This window comes from Amphiura filiformis, chromosome 2 (genome assembly GCF_039555335.1).
Source record: "Amphiura filiformis chromosome 2, Afil_fr2py, whole genome shotgun sequence".
Taxonomy (NCBI): Eukaryota; Metazoa; Echinodermata; class Ophiuroidea; order Amphilepidida; family Amphiuridae; genus Amphiura; species Amphiura filiformis.
This window is the reverse complement of record NC_092629.1, coordinates 17,326,153-17,342,080: the sequence shown is the minus strand read 5'-3', so window position 1 is coordinate 17,342,080 and position 15,928 is coordinate 17,326,153. Positions and strand designations below refer to the sequence as shown.

The following is a 15,928-nucleotide window of genomic DNA, read 5'->3' as shown; positions in this document are numbered from 1 at the left end:
TCTTAGGTAGATAGCATGCGCATATTTTTGGGGGGGGCTTTGGGGGCGCCAGCCCCCCGCGGGTCAAAATATGGACCGTGAAAAAAATTGGGTCAACCTTTTCGGGCTGTTAAAGAAGGGCGACAAAATTGTTCCTTCTTCAGCCCCGGGTTAGGCGGCCACGATCGCCACTGGATAGCACTCATTAATGAAGTCATCTTAGGTAGATAGCACTCATTAATGAAGTCATCTTAAAGATGACTTCATCAATACGTGCTATCTACCTAAGATGACTTCATCAATACGTGCTATCTACCTAAGATAACTTCATCGATATGTGCTATATACCGGTCATGCCGGTACCTAAGACTTCATCAATATGTGATATCTACCTAAGATGACTTCATTAATGAGTTTTTAAATTCATAATAACAATCAAAAACTACCACGAACACCTGAGCATCGTGACTTTTCTCTAAATATGAATTTGACAAGAGCTAAATTTTTCATATTTCAGCCATAGCCAACACACGGGAGGTAAGCTTAAAAACAGGCCAAAAATCTGAAATCGCATTTTGGCTCTCCGTTTCAATATAATCGTGTAAAAAAATGCATTTTAAAAAATCAGTGAGGGCGTCCTCCTCAGCAAATGTTATAATATGGCTTTAACTAAGGCCAATGGAACTCGATTATTAGTTTCCGATTGGATGTTTGAAAAAAAAGACGAGGTCGCTATTTCATTATTCATTATTCGGTCTCTTTTCATTATCCATTATGTCAACAAAATCAATGATTTTATGAACAGCTTTCTCCAAATTTAGGTTCCCCACCAGTACCAAAGTATATTGTTGATGAAAGACCATCTCAAAACCGGTATTAATGCTTAGATCATCTTTAGGCCGTATAAAATTAATATTTTGGTTCTCGTCCAGAGGATTTTCATGAATTGATGAGGGAGGGAGGTTTTTTTTTTTTTTTTTTCAATGTAAAATCATCATTGTCAGTAGTTTTCGGTCTTTTCAAACAGTGCTCGAGGAAACGATGAGGTGCTTTTCTTTTTTTTTTTCAAATGTGAGATTCTAAGGGATATAAACCCCCTAGAGTACCACAAAAAGACTTGGAAGTGATCCTTGTTCTCTAATAAACTTATTTATATGTATGAAAAATTCATGAATCATTCCAAAGTCTAAAATAATTGAAAAATCTATAAAAAAAAAAAAAATATGACAAATCCCAGAAATTGACGAGGGAGGGACGAGAACCAAAACATTAATTTTATACGGCCTTACAGACATTTTGCAACAGATTGAGAAAAGATTTGAATTTGTTTTCATTAAAATGAAAAGAAATTTGCAATTTTTGTAATCACTAAAAACATGAGGTAATCCTTCCTTAAATTTCCATTATTTACTACACCCTCTACCCCTACAACTAAGAAAAACTGCTGATTATGATCAGCAGGGGATGTCAGTCATTTTTTGAGTTTCAATTTTGATTATTTCCATTTCAATTTTCAGATCATTGACTTTTTATGAAAATAATGAAAGTTTTGGTCAAATTGAAAAAGTGATGCGGGCGGTCAATAGGAAACTAACAATCAAGTTCCATTAGCCTAATGCTGGTTTCATACTTTCTCACTGCCGCTTGCCGCTGAGCGGCGTGACGCTTCATCATTTTGTTCTCATACGTCAGAGCGGCACCGCTCCGAGTTGACTTGAATTAAACTCCCAGCGGTGCCCCGGAGCGGTGCTGCCGCGGCGGCAAAGTGATCGATATATCGGCTTGCCGCTGGTCACCGCTAGCGTTTTAGGCACGACTGCGCAGTGAAGGAAAATCATCTTCAGAGCGGCAGGAAAGTATGAAACCAGCATAAGCATGATAACCCCGGGATGATAACATGATAAGGTTTGCCTGGCATATATAGCATGATCAAGTACATGATAGTGATAGATCACTGTAGATCATGGCAGCCTACATCATGTACCGACTACCGGTAACATGGGCTGGCATGCCTACCAGCTAAATTTGCTTGGCATAAATACTCAGGTCTACCTCCTTCAAAGTTCCCCTTCGGCTAATTCTTTGTTTTGCACTGTCTCAAATGTGTTTTAAACTTTAATTGAAAGCAAATGACTGTAAAATTTATACACAATGAACATTCGCACTTCGTATATCTATTCTTTATTCCCAGGGTTGCCAAAACTTTTTAGCCCAAGTCGCGGGTATTAGCCGTGAAATGTCGCCCAAATAGCCAAAAAATCGCCCAAAATTTTAAAGTCGATTTAGGGGGGTTCTACACCCCCGTTTTATTTTGAAATTTTGGAAAATGCTGAAATAAATTCTAAAAAACAACAAAAACTGAAAAAACTGAAAAAAAAATATAAAAAAATAAAAGCGGAAGAAAAATTTTAAGTCGATTTGAGGAGGTTCTATACCCCCCTTTATTTTGGAATTTTTGGGAAAAGCTGAAATAAATTATGAAAAACTAACAAAAAATGAAACAAGTTTAAAAAAAAAGGAAAATTAAAAGATGGCTCGGAGGTGTTCTACACCCCTTTCTTTCTATTTTTTTAATGCTGAAATAAATTATAAAAAAACCAACAAATACTGACTTTTTTGTTATAGGCCTAGGCCTACTGTAAGGAAAATTTATTTGTGAATTTTTGTGGAAATATTGAAATAAATTATAAACTAACAAAATTGCAAAAAATGTTTAAACTGCAAATTGAAATAATGAAAAACTAACAAACATTTTCAAAAATTTAAGAAAAAATAAACTGCAAGGAAAATAAAATGTTGACTTTTGACGGGGTTCTGCACTACGGTATCTTTTTAATTTTGGGGAAATGCTGAAACAAATATGCCATTCATTGCAATATAGGGGATAGGCCTACAAAAATTTGCCTTCAGCTGAGTGATAACAATATGTGCATGTAATATTTTTAATCAAATTCAAAACGGCCAGTAGGCATACTTTTGATCATCATGCCGTTTCAAAAGAAAATGTGCGGTAGGTGTTTACACATTTTTATTTCAAAAGAACCGCCAATGGAAAAAAAAAACTTATGTTGAAGTAGAAACTTAAACTTGGCACCCCGCTGACACTTAGAAGCTAAGTCAATAATTATCTAATTAATCAAACTACTTGTGAGTATTTAGATGGGAATATTCTAAGGATAATCATCCAGCTCAAGTGGTCTTTAGCAACAACATGTGATGCGATTAGTCGATTAACCATAGGCCTACCAGCCCCTCCCCGTGCGTGCCATTGTCATGGGAAGCACAATCAATCACACTGACCACAGAGTCTTTTACTCTTTTGTAACTTTTGCTTTATTGAATTAGTTGTTTGGTGCTTTTGTTGAATGACCATTGAAAGAATTGGCAATCATGATCAAAAAATAAGTTTTGAAGTCGGCTTTGTCACAAATCGCCCAACATTTAATACATTTCGCGGGTGAGATTTTCAAAGTAGCCCAAATGTCGCGAAATCGCGGGAGCACTTTCTTTGTCGCGGGACGGAAGTTGAAAATCGCCCAATTGGGCGCCGAAATCGCGGGTTTGGCAACCCTGTTTATTCCATGCAACAACTTGTTAAATCGCAAAGCAAACGGGAACGGACGGGAATCACCGAAAATATCATGCTGTTTCTATATACTAAATAATTATAAGATACTGAAAAAGAAGCAAAAAGAGACCAAACATACGATTTTAATTTATTTCACCGTCAAGAACTTAAATAAATTATAAATCACAAATTGTGACAACAATACAAAAAATTGTGTTTGGGTTGAGAAATTATTAATGTAGATTTTTCCTACAGTAGAAACGCAAGTCACGTGAAGCGGAAGAGCAGACGAAAAAACCTTAAAAAAAAAAAACCACGGAAGCTTAAAACTTAAATTAATGAATCACCGATTTCTTGATATCTCGGCATATCTGAAGGTTTGCCTTGCTATGTCATTCTTTAAAAAGCGTTCTTTTCTTTAAATGTCAAACCTCGTTTGAGCTAAATGGTTTATTATTTAAATAATCATAAATTAATAATAAGCCTGCAGTGCAGAACAAGTTACAAGTACTGAGTGATATACGAATCTAGCCACCCGAGCATGCATGCATGCATGCGAGTTTTGAGCCTCCGGGTTTGGCTTATGCTGGTTTCATACTACCCTGTCGCTTGCCGCTGAGCGGCGTGGCGCACGCGTATTGCAGACAAACGGACACAATCAAGGCTTGTCATTGGTTGAAACGCCCTGCCACAGCGGCAGGAAAGTATGCTGGAGGCTTTAGGCTAGCCTGACGAGTGACCTCGTACTCGTCGTGCTCGTAGGCTAGGCCGAGCCTAAAAGTGCAAAAGGACCTTGCTGCGATGTCTAGAACTAGTCTAGAGTAGGCCTTTTAATATTCACTCAGTCGGACATCCGGGAACATTGTCCCCTTTGCACAAGCGCGCGCCTAGCAACCAGCTCGAGAAAGGGGAACTGCATATGCGCACACTGGTTTTACAAGGCTCAGTATTTCCCCTTTGTGACGTCAGCCCGACCAAGAGAATTGACTTGGGTTGGGCTTGGCAAGGCTTGGCCTAGGGCCCTAGCCTATAGCTAAAATAATACTATAGTTTCTCGATCATGAGAGATCAATAGGCACGCAATGGCAATTTCCTATGCGTGCACAATCGATCGCGCTGTTGTGTCATTCCACATAACTTGCGACATTACGCAGTGCATGCAGTAGGCCTACATTCATACTCTCATGATCGAGAAACTATTATTTTAGCTATCCTATAGGTCCTGTCAAGTAAATCATTCAAGCATGTCAAGCCGGCACATCATCATGATCATGGCATGCAACATGACGACAAGCCAAACATTATGGTTAGAGTTTCTTATTTGGTTTTGTTTTATGCTCATAAGCCTATGCTAGGCATGTTCATAAAATTTTGAAATTTAATAAATTCATCTAAAACTGCTTTCATTAAAGAGAGAATCATTTAGCTTTAAAAATGAGGGGTCAATCAAGGCATTAGCCAAAGGGTGTCCAGGTGTCATTTGGACGCCCTGTTTTCAATTGGACACCCTAAATTTCTGATTTTTATAATGGAGTGAATAGGAAGTGGACACCCTGATTAGGCCTATGTAAAATAAGGTATTTTTGACCATTTTGAACACCCTAAAGACACCTCTCTGGCTAATGCCTTGGGGTCAATCATGTATGTAGGCCTACTATTGGCAATGTTATGAGGAAAAGTATGCTCGTCTGAATGTCCCAAATTTGGTGTCCCAGCATTATCAATGGCTTCCTATGTCTTAACATGTGTGTATGTATTTTATGGCTAAATTTTTGAGCACGAAGGGCCATTTTACAAAAATGTGCTAATGTTTCATGAAATGTGGCTTTCACTACTTGATAGTAAATAGTATTCCACAAATGCATACCTGCCAACTACTCCGATTTTCGCGGAGTTACTCCGATTTCCCGAGTTTTAAATAAAGGAGTACTTTTTTTTTTTTTTTTTTTTTTATAATTTTTTTTAAAATTTCTTTTCCAAAGTTTTCGGCGACTTTGGAGAACCACTGGACCTATTCTGAAGTGCTAGGATCATTCACAGTTAATTTGAAAACAATTGGAAAAAATTACAAAAAACCACTAACTAATGTTTACCTCTTCATCTAGCACATTATAAAATGCATGGAAAACAAATGCATGTATAATATTGTGATAGATGAAGAGGTAAACATTAGTTAGTGGTTTCCATATTAAAGATAACAAACTGTAATTTTTTTGTAATGTTTTCCAATTTTTTTTTCTTCAAATCATCTGTGAATGATCCTAGCACTTCAGAATACGTCTAGTGTTTCTCCAAAGTCAACAAAAACTGTTAAATGGTTGTTTTTTTCTGAATTTTTAACTTTGTATATTTGTGCATCATATCAGTGTCCTATCAGTCACGTAGGCCCTGTTATAAAGCCAAAAAATCGCTTCAACGAATGATCATTATGTACAAAAGTATAGGAAACTGATTTTTTAAAAGCACATTTTCTATGTGAAGGAAGCATATTTTTCAAACTTGTAAAAACAAGACCCAGAATGTTTTTTCACAGGTTGCAGTCATCAATTGTTGCCAGATATGGAGTATAAATCCCCCTCAAATGCAACCTTCAGAATAGGTCTAGAGGTTCTCAAGTTGCCAAAAACTTTGAAAAAATTAAGAAAAAATGGATTTTTTTTAAATTTTTACCTTTGTATTGTGCATCATATCAACGTCCTTTCAGTCACGTAGGCCTTGTTATAAAGCCAAAAAATTGCTTCAACAAATGATCGTTATGTACAAAAGTATAGGAAACTGCATTTTTAAAAGCACATTTTCTGTGTGAAGGAAGCATATTTTTCAAACTTATAAAACAGGTCCCAGAATGTTTTTTCAGATTTTTTCAAAGGTTGTAGTCATCAAATATGTGTTGAAATTGTTGCTAGATATGGAGTATAAATCCCTCCTCAAAGTGTATAAAAGCCTAGGGCTTCATTTTCACCTTGTTGTTTTTCTATAAAATGTGTCTAATGTGAAGGGGCTTACAATGTATAAGGGTTTTTACAGTGTAGAAACCCTCTAGCTTTGGGGGCTTTGCCCCTGGACCCCACCAGGGGCCCTTGAGCGGGCCCCTGGACCCCCCGCCGTCAGAGGCGATACTACGGGCGCTTCGCGCCCTACGTTCGCCATGTACTCTGTTTTCTAGGTTTTCAATGTTGGCAGGTATGCAAATGCATTTTTACTAAAATTTATGCAGGTTGGAGTTTTGAGGGTCAAAATCCAAATTTTCTTCGTTTTCCTATTGGATTACACAGTTAAGGCAGCTGTGTACTCTCAGACATGCATGTAGTAAAAGTAAAATAACTTTGTAATTATTCACGTAAGACATATAAAAGTATACATTTTTATAAAGGCAAGACATCAATGAATCTTAATATAAATATAGATTTGGTGTAAAAACAACAGTTGTGAAGAAAATCCCCAAAAAGTGAGTTTTTGGCAATAATTGTTCGGTACATCATAACAAAAAAACACTCTTTCCAAAATATTTTATTTTGTTTTTATCTGAATCTTGAGGCTCCATTCCAAAAACGTTTTTTTAGTTTTTTGATATTGGCCTTGTTTTTTGAGATATTGACCATATAAGGCATCAAAACGAACTTTTTAAAATTCGCAAACGCCTATTTTGCACAAAATGATGCCTAAAATCGGAAATAGACCAAAATATAAAAAAAATGGGAAAACAGTTTCTTGAGTCGATCATGCTTCATACGATGATCATATTTGCTTACCTATAGATGCTGTATTTATTGAGTTATTGTGTACCTAAATCGTCATTTTACCGAGAAAATGAATATTGAAATAATGGCCGTTGAAGTTTAAAGTGGTCACATTTACTACTTTCATCAAATCTCACATGAGAATGCGGCAGTTTTCGTTTTTCTACCTTACATTACATAAACATCGGGTTAATCCACGGCCCCTTGAGAAGTTTGAGCAAAATCCATTCATAACTTGATATTTAAATCGGGGGAAAGAACTTGAAAAAACCCACATTTTATCAGCTAAAACGAAGCCATTTGACCACTAGGTTTTTGTAAAATCAGTGCTCCCGTGGTTTTTCCATAAGATGCGCCGCGCATGCAGATAAGCGTCGCGTATGCGTAGCGTATTTGTGCGTTAACAAATTGCGCAATACGCAACGCGATGCGTTGTTGCGCGCGTGTACCCTGGCTGGTACAACAAAGATTTTCTTTCCTTTTCAATTTCAAACACGAGTGGAATAGTGAAATAAAATCCTTAAAATATTGCAGTTGGAGTTTACAAATCTGGATTTTCATTCCTTGTATAATTTATAAAAAACATAACAAAGTACAAACATATCAAAAAAACTCAATTTCGCGAAAGAAACAATGTCTATAGTACACAGCCGCGTTAAGGCAGGATCTTGGATCATAAGAAGTTTATTGAAGCCCACCCTCACATGTTAGAATGTGATCATGCCTACCTATGCTTATGCTATAAATTAATGTCTGTCTCCATTTTCGAGCTGAACAAAAGAGGTAAAACAAAGATATATTATTTCATTCCAAATATAGTCAACAATGCGGATAGCTCAGCGATTATTAATTATTGAGCAGTGACGTACTATCAGTGTCCGAAATAAGGAAAATATGGAGGTTGTCCCGAGGACAACTTTAAGTATAAATTCTGCTTGTCCTCAAAACATTTTGGTTGTCCCCAAAATGTGCCATATTTAAGAGGTAATATATAGTGGTTGTCCAGAGGATAAGTACATATCTCAATTTGGTTGTCCCCAGTGATTTTTGGACAAGAGGACAAGAGGATAAGTGTTTATTTCGAACACTGCGTACTATAAATAAGACATATAAATTTAAGACAACTAACTTGAGATATCTGCATCATTTGAAAAATCATGGTGATATAATGATTGGTGTGGACCAAATACCATAGGTTATGCATAGACAGGCATCTAGACTAGAGTAGACCCTGGTTTCTCTGATAAATCATTTTATTTGTGATTTTGTCTATTATTAATTGGAAATTTGAAAAGATGGATGTGATGCCACCATTATGAAATGATAATAATGGCCCCCTGTAATTTTAACTTTAAGTTTTCAATACTTTTTTTGATACAGGTGTGCGTGTATCTTAGATTAATATTCGCACAGATAGGCATGATCACAAAATGTTCAAGTAGGTTTTTTCAAATGGAAATTATTTTATTTAAAAAGGTGATTATTTAACAAACGAAAAGAAAGAAAGGGAAAGACAAAGAAAAAATAGACATACAGAAAGAAAGAAAGGAAGAAAGAAAGAAAGAAAGAAAGAAGAGAGAGAAAGAAAGTGAACAAGCAAGAAAAAGAAAGAGAGAAATGGAACGCAGGAAAGAGAGAGAAACTGAAAGAAAAAAGAAAGACAAAGAAAAAATAAGTAAAAAGGGGAAGGAAAGAGGGAAAGAAAGAGGGAAAGAAAAAGTAAAAAGGGGAAGGAAAGAGGGAAAGAAAGAGGGAAAGAAAGACAGAAAGAAAGAAGAAAAGAAAGAAAGAAACATCGGGAAAGTAAGAAAGAGAAAGGAGAGACAAACGAAAAGAAAGAAAGGGAAAGACAAAGAAAAATAGACATACAGAAAGAAAGAAAGAAAGAAAGAAGACAGAGATAGAGAGAAAGAAAGTGAACAAGCAAGAAAAAGAAAGAGAAATGGAGCATGGAAAGAGAGAGAGACTGAAAGAAAGAAAAAAGGGAAAGACAAAGAAAAATAAGTAAAAAGGGTGTTTGATACAAAAATTACGCAACAGATTTTATGCTAAGGAAGTCGTTTGCAATGTAGAGGCAAAAAATGGTAGGCCTGGTAGGCCTACCATCACTAACCGCGTAATAATTGAGCTGTTAAAAGCGATACCAATTGCCATTACCATTTCCATCGTTTACTAACCGCTTCCGTTTACTAACCGCTCCCATTTACTCATCTAGCGGGGGCCCGCGTGAAGCGCGGGTACCCGCTAGTTTTATTTAAAAAGGTGATTATTTAACTTAAAAAATGAGGGGTCAACCATGTCTGTAGCTCATAAAGTTATGGGGCTGGGCAAATGTCTGTTTTTAAAATTTTTCATTTTTCTGCGGCCATCATTGATGCCCTACAATGACTTACTGTACAAAAAAGCAAGTAATGCATCATTTTTCACCACGGCGATCCGTTTTACACAAAGGCGATTTTATTTTATGAAATCTAACTATCACTGCATGATGACTTCTGTATCAAACATAAATTACCAGCACTTGACTTTTACGTCTCCAAGTTTCTGGTGTCCAAATTTCAAAATTTTGTATTTTCGTATGGGGATTACACAGTTAAGCCATTTAGGCCTACTGTGGTCGCAACTTTTTGAGCTTTTTGAGTTGAACGTCGCCCTCTATAATAAGCAATGTGGACATACCTAACACAGATTGGAATTTTTCATCCCTGTGCCCTCTAAGCATACTCAAATTCAGCTGACGCCGGTAGAGCGTTCGCCGTTCAGACCTGGTGACATCGCTCATCTTACCGGCCAAGTTCTTTTGTGTACGCTCGCACTATTTGCACTACTTTAGAGTTTGCTCACGTGGTACCTGGCTTTGCGTTGATCCCCACAGGCAACATGCCATGATTCCGCGGTACCGCATGTATAAAATCACTCATCGATTTACTCGGAAAAATTTGCGTAGCAAATTTTCAGCGAAAACCTTATTTAGGCGATGTTTTTATAAAATTAGAATGTTTACATTGTAAAAAATTGCTATACAAGTTGAAATTTGTGTTGCAGGTTTTCCAAAATGGGGAGCATTTTGCTCCACGACACCAGTTAAATCGACCCCTGCATGAGTGACTTCCCATGGGCATGGCACTACAAATATTACTGTATCCAAATGCTTGTTAAATTACTCGCGCATGCTCCAGCCGCTTGACCAATCACAGTCGACTCAGCGAGTTTCTGCCGATGTTTGCGAATGAACAGCCGAACTTTTAATCTTCGTGTGTTCGCACGGGATTTTAGAAAGGTCTTTGAGGGTTGAATAATGTTTTGAATCTGACAACTTTCTACTCCCATTTAGACAAAATGGCAATCTACACGAAGTTTTTTAAACCTTGAAAATTGGTGAAGAGATAAGGAAAATAATGACATTTTTCAGGGCACATGTTTTTGATCAACGGAATTTTTAGGCAAGTTGACAATTCTGAAACATTTTGATGTATAAATTTCATCGCAAGATTCACAATTTCTTGGATTTTTTCGATGAATACTTTGATTTTTTGCATCATCGGAAAACTACACAGTATAAGACTGTGCTAGTTTTAACGTGTTACATTTTCGATTTTTGTGTTACATTTAGGCCAAAGTTGGACCAAATTTGAGTAATATTTCGGATTTTCCTGTTTATACTTCACGGAAGATCATAAGGTAGAATAAGAAATAAAACATGTTTCTCGTCCCCTTCCGCTTCCTTTTTTGAGGCCGCTTCAAATTTATTTTCAGTTTTTTTTAAAATTCAGTCAAAACTTTTGAAGAAAGATGTCTTGGAAGTTTAGATGTTTTCTATAGCCTTGCTAATATGCAAGAAACAATTCTGGATGGTTCTGTGATCACTAGCGGGGGCGTACCTACCAGAACAATAAAATAAAAAAAAGGCCTCAAGCCCCTCTTCCTCCTTTTTTAAACCCGGACGAGAAACATGTTTTTATTTTTACTCGGCCAAATCATCCTCCAGACACGCTCCAGATAATATGCAAATGCATGGAGTACAATACCAATCACCTGTTTAACTGGTATTGATCAAAGTAATTCTTTGTACTCCATGCATTAGCATATCTTATGGAGCGTGTCTGGAGGATGATTTGATTCACGGCGGGAAGTGCAGGGCAGCATGAGTGAACACGGGTCACTGAATTAGCATAAAGGTCACACAAAACAGCTTCCGCGCAAGCGTGGTAACCTCACAGTGAAAAGTTTGACCTTACAAAGCTGTCGAGTATTTAGATTCAGCAGTATAGTGTGTAAGTTCGTAGTGCATGGATGTTGGATGTAGGGTTGTAGCTACAGTGGGCGGTGGTGGGCGGCAGAGCCCACCACTTAGTTTTGGAGCCTATCACTCAGCTGCAATTTTGGCACTGGAGCCCACCACTCAGAGTCCAAAATTGCACAATTTCATTGAATTAGTCAAGAATTTGGTCAATTTTGCCAAATATGCACGATTTTCATCAAATGCCACCCAGCACTAAGAATAGGCCTATCCTAGCTTCAACCCTGACCGTATCAATAATCAAGACCATTTTTGTCTCTTTTCCTTTCACTCTCAGGTCAGTATTTGTGACTTTCTCTATCAAAATGGAGTCCAACACAGATAACTACTGCCAGCAGAAACAAATGAACACCTTGGATGCTCTGAGCAACAAAATGAAGGAAATAAAAGATCAACTTCAGGAATCTTGCTGTAAGTTTCTAATCAGCCAGACCCACAGCATTCTCCAACATTGGGGCAGCCAGGGCCATCCCATTTGCAGCGAATGGAATATAAAATGGCCCTGGTTAGCCCTACAATTTTGAAAGTTGTTATGTTTTTACATGAATTATGAATTCATGATACTGATTGTGACATCCAATCATATTTTGGGTTTATTTAAGGATCAAAATCAAAGGCACTTCAGAGTCCATTCATTTAGGGTACAAAAATGGTGTTTAAAACATTGTTTTCATGTCTTCGGAAGTTCCTCAGTTCTTCTAACAGACAGCTACGGTGGTTGAATTAAATCAACTAAATTACCAGATCTGATGAGAAACAATTGATTAACTGGTATTTTTTTTTTTTTTTTTTTTTTTTTTTTTTTTTTTTTTTTTTGGGAGGCGAGTTAGCGCAACGGTAGTCCCTCGCTTTGCACCACTGAGGTCCCGGGTTCAAGCCCGGCGCGCCCAAGGACTCATGTGCACTTGGTTTATCCCGATTCCATGCTCGCTCTCGCAGGTTTTCTCCGGGATCTCCGGTTTCCTCCTGCTTTCAAAAAATCGGTGATTAGTTGTTTGGCTATCAAAAACTTCCTTCACCCAATGGAATTTGGGGAGCTGCATAGACAATTGGTGGATGTTACAATCTAAGTGCGGATAGGTTTGCGCCAAGTTCGGCTGCAACTAGCCTAGTTGATGCGATCTGATTGTGATGATTCACCATGGCAGCGAAATTACATCGCTTTGATCCCTCTAAGATCCGGAAAAGGCGCTATATAAAACACCAAATTTATATATTTTCACTTCTGGACCTTGAAGACTAGGCAGTTTGTTGCTCACAATCATAACAAGAAAGAGGAATTCATGGCAGATATGATCAAAATGTCCATATTCTTTGGTAAACTAAGCACAGCTAAGTATGACTGATAATCAATTTTTTTTATTACTTTTTAAATCTTTAATTTTTTAGCAAAAAAAATATAATAAAAACCAGCAAAAATAGATGATGGACAGTGGACACAGAACTGAGATAAATTATGCTCAAATTAGTATTGCCTCCTCCGGAGTCTTACTCAACAACAATTCTATTCATTTGAATTCTATTCATCTGCTGAACTATTTTACTGTGTACAACCAGCACACACAAAATTACGAATTGTTGACCCAAAAAGATTTTCACCAGGGACTGTCAAGTACAGGGTGTCCTAGAATGATCTATACCGTGTTTGAAAAAAATCTTTAAAATATATATAGTCAACAGAGTATGTAATTTTGATAGGTGCAATACAATGGCACACATGTCACCTACTTATTCTGTGATTTTCATGGAAATAGCTTGATGTGGTTTGGCGTGACATTGATATTACTGAAAATGGACAAAAACTACATTTGTGTAATTTACAGCGCAAAGGCATCATAACACATGGATGCTTTATCACCATCGTCCAGCCGTTGTAAAAATCCTACATTCTTTTATAGGAAATACATCAAATTTGACACAGATGTAGAGCGTACAACGCTGAACAATTCTTGATGTGGAATTAAGTGAAACATTTTAATATGACTTCAGATATTTAGGTTCAAACCCAGGTTAAAACATTGTAGTGAATATAACTTCCTTAATTAACTCAAAATTAAAATCTCAAATCTGGACATAAATAAATTCTACGACACTAAGGACAAACATTCTGAGTTTCATGACAAATGCATCTTCGCCGGCATTTAAAATTATGACACTCAGACAGCAGACACGGCAGTAATTATCTTGAAAACTGCCAGCAAAGAAACAATAGCATTATAAGGTCACTCAAGCGTAATAAATCCTTTATTCCATACAAGGATTACTTCATAACATCATAAATTATCGATAGATATCGACAATTTAGGAAAGTAAGGACAAAAGTACCTATATAACATTTTACAAATAACTTATTTTACAGATTTTCAAAATAGGTTGATTTGTGAAAACCCTAAATTCACCATTTTTACGCAATATCATGTAACTTCTATTAGAAACATCCAATTTCTAAAATCTAAAATTTCTTAGAAAGCTAAATATATGTAGATCTTAGAATTTAAAACAATATTACGCAATGGTTAACAATATTTTCAAAATAGGTTGATTTGTGAAAACCCTAAATTCACCATTTTTACGCAATATCATGTTTCACTTCTATTAGAAACATCCAATTTCTAAAATCTAAAATTTCTAAGAAACCTAAATATATGTAGATCTTAGAATTTAAAACAATATTACCATTAATAATGCCCTTCGTACATGTATAGAAAAATCCATCTTTCCTGGTATAGATCATTCTGGGACACCCTGTACAGACGACCTGTGTCCTGTGATGTAATTTAATTTTTTATTATTTCTGTGGTCTGTGTTGTTTGCCGAGCGAACACAAGGGTAAACACAGAAGTGATAAACACGCTGATTGGCTGATCAACGGAGTCTTGACAACAAGACGGTTGACCCATTGGTCATCGGTAGCGTAGAAGAGGCCGGAGGAAACCTTGCCACTTCTAAGCAATCACCGAACCCCAGTGCGTACCTGGACCACAGAAGTAATAAAAAATTATTTTGCCAATTTATGAAGGTCCATGATTTGCAGGGGTGTGGGAAGGTGCCACTGGGCTGATTATTCCAAGGGGGAAGAATCTCCAGGCCATTGAGAAGTTTATCCCATTTGATCAAAAAATTACTTGTATCTTATGTCTCAATATCAGTTGAAAATGTTAACACTTTTTATACCCTTTCCTATTCAGTGCAAGCTAATCTGCTACATGTTGACCTAGCCACTCAATTCAACCCGTTCTTGATGAAAACCATACAGGAATGTGAAGATTCATGCAAGAAGTGTGAACAACTTACTACTGGCCAGGATAAGTCTGAGTAACCATAGCGATACTATACCATATCCATGGCAACAAAAAAATATCTACCTGATGATTCTTGTGATGGGAAGTGGACGAATTGATGTTTGTAAAATTCAGCCAAAGATGAACATTGTAGACTAATGAACATGCCTATTAACCTGATTTGAAAGTCATGCAATGCATACATAATTTAAAGCTTGATTTGCACAATAAATTTAGCATAATTTAAATTACAAACTCCTGTCTTTTAATTTCTACATGATCGATGAGGCATAGCATTAGCATGCAGCTTTTGAGGGCTTACATCTTTTTTTTAAAGCATCATATCACCTTCTATTCACTTTGCTTGGCATACATGCCTGTATATGATGCTTGGGCTTTCTTGTCCTGATCCGAGGGGGGTGGGGTTGAGAAACCAGTTGCCCCCTTTTGCCCACCACTATAGTAATAGTATCGCAAGTCTTTCTGTCCTTCTTTCAATAGGCGTAGATCCGGGGAGGGGGATAAATCCCCACCCCAATATTTTGCCAGGAGGGATGGTCCATACAATCACCCCCCAATGTTGATGCCTGTATGTGGGTTTCTGAGCCAATTAACCTCATATTAGCTCATATTTGGCCATTTTAGCCTCCAAAGCCCAAATTTTTTCGCACTACACACGGATTTATTCCACATTGGCACAATATTTCATCAGTTTAGCTTCAACATGGCAAATTATTTCTAGCGCTTCTTGCGTATTTGTCGCCAAGGTGCCGGATTCACTATATTTCAAGAATTTTTTTCCAACCCCATTACCCCTTCCCAAAAGAAATCTACGCCAATGCTTCTTTCTGTTCCTATTTTTCAATTCAATTTCAGTACAGAAAATACAAAACAATTATAGGTGTCTTAATACCGCTAGTGAAAGACTCAATTTAATTTTTTTTGAATTTCTATTTTTAAAGGCCCTGTTTCACAAAATAATTATAATGTTGTCCATATATGGAGTCACCTAACTTTAAACTCCGCCCAATTACATAAAACTGGCAGATTTGATTGGCTG

At 36.9% G+C, this 15,928-nt stretch overlaps 1 long non-coding RNA gene across 1 annotated transcript; it reads left to right on the top strand.

Moving 5' to 3' along the window:
- Positions 1-3,810: 3,810 nt before the first annotated feature.
- On the top strand, positions 3,811-15,108 carry LOC140135503 (uncharacterized). Its single transcript, XR_011856526.1, has 3 exons — positions 3,811-3,924; positions 11,865-11,998; positions 14,776-15,108. It is a non-coding gene; the product is annotated as an uncharacterized lncRNA (long non-coding RNA).
- The last annotated feature ends 820 nt before the right edge of the window (positions 15,109-15,928 follow it).